Below are 1,763 nucleotides of genomic sequence, written 5' to 3' on the forward strand. Positions count from 1 at the left end.
CTTTCTCTCCCCACCCCCTTCTCTATGTTTCTCTCTATGTCTCTGTCTCTCTCCCTCTCCAAGCAAGCACAGGTACCCTCTGGGAAAATTTAAAAGAAAAATTAAAGCCTGTATAACAAGGATTCTTAAGTCTCCACTCATGGACCATTTACTACTAGATATTTAACAAGATACAATGCCAGTAAAAACAAGGAATCTTCAGAATTCCATGGAGTTCATGGTTTGATCTGATCTATAAAAAAGAATCCGAGTCTTAAAAAAAGTTTTTCTATTTAGGATGAAAGAAAGGAAAACTGGAATTAAGAGTGTTCTATGTGTGCAAATTAGAAGCCTTACTATTGTTTAAAGATGTTAATAGTTATAATACAAGCTGTTCAAAAATGGGTAAAATTGGAAATATATAAAGTTCTTGAAAATAGAAAAAACAAAAAGGAAATTGTGTCCCAAGAAACTTAGGAGTGAACAGAGAGTAAAACTGCATTCTCCAATAAGTGTATATATAATCACTAAACTATTTAATCATTTTGTCTTAAATTATAGGCATTTGCATTCTAGTTAGACACCGGACATTTCTGAATTAGATTTTTTAATGTCTGCTTAGGGTAAAAAAACTAGTTAATGCTAACAAAGTGAATCAGGCTAGTGGTTTTCAGCTCCAGGGCTGCAGACCAGTTCTGGTTTGCCACAATATTTTTACAAGTCTACAGTGAAATTAGAACACTACAAAAAATGAAGATTAATTTTCATGAAACTAAGTACATTAAATGTAAAGACTTGCACCTTAAACTGTATGTGGTTGTCCTGTTACCATTTTTATGAGAAATATACTAAAAATTATGATTGAGAAAAACTAAAATTAAAATCTTATTTAGCAAAAGAAAAATTGATAGTGCTCAGCTCCTCTCCCTATGCTTTTGAAAGTGTGATTATTTTAAAAATCCTACAGGCCAGCCGTCTTCTACTTTCTTAACTCTTGGAAAACAAAACTCTTACCCTATTATCTCAGAGATGGAACTTCTGACCCAGGCCTTGTCAGGTCAGCCTTGTACAGTACTCACAAAAATTCCCCATGTAACAGTAAGCATATTGCCAAAATAACACGTGACTTATTCTAACACAGTTATAGAACTTCTGCATTTTGTGGAAGGAATTTTTTCTTTCCTTATGGTTTTTGAGAAATGCTTGTGAAATCCACATGTATATCAGTGGGATTTATCTTTCAGAATTGGGATGATATGTTTTGCCTGTACCTTAAACTGTATGTGGTTGTCCTGTTACCATTTTTATGAGAAATATACTAAAAATTATGATTGAGAAAAACTAAAATTAAAATCTTATTTAGCAAAAGAAAAATTGATAGTGCTCAGCTCCTCTCCCTATGCTTTTGAAAGTGTGATTATTTTAAAAATCCTACAGGCCAGCCGTCTTCTACTTTCTTAACTCTTGGAAAACAAAACTCTTACCCTATTATCTCAGAGATGGAACTTCTGACCCAGGCCTTGTCAGGTCAGCCTTGTACAGTACTCACAAAAATTCCCCATGTAACAGTAAGCATATTGCCAAAATAACACGTGACTTATTCTAACACAGTTATAGAACTTCTGCATTTTGTGGAAGGAATTTTTTCTTTCCTTATGGTTTTTGAGAAATGCTTGTGAAATCCACATGTATATCAGTGGGATTTATCTTTCAGAATTGGGATGATATGTTTTGCCTGTCATAAATGAACTGTAATCCCCATAGACTCGAGTTTAATTCAAAAA

The sequence above is a fragment of the Tupaia chinensis genome, unplaced genomic scaffold (genome assembly GCF_000334495.1).
Source record: "Tupaia chinensis unplaced genomic scaffold, TupChi_1.0 Scaffold143850_1, whole genome shotgun sequence".
Lineage (NCBI taxonomy): Eukaryota > Metazoa > Chordata > Mammalia > Scandentia > Tupaiidae > Tupaia > Tupaia belangeri.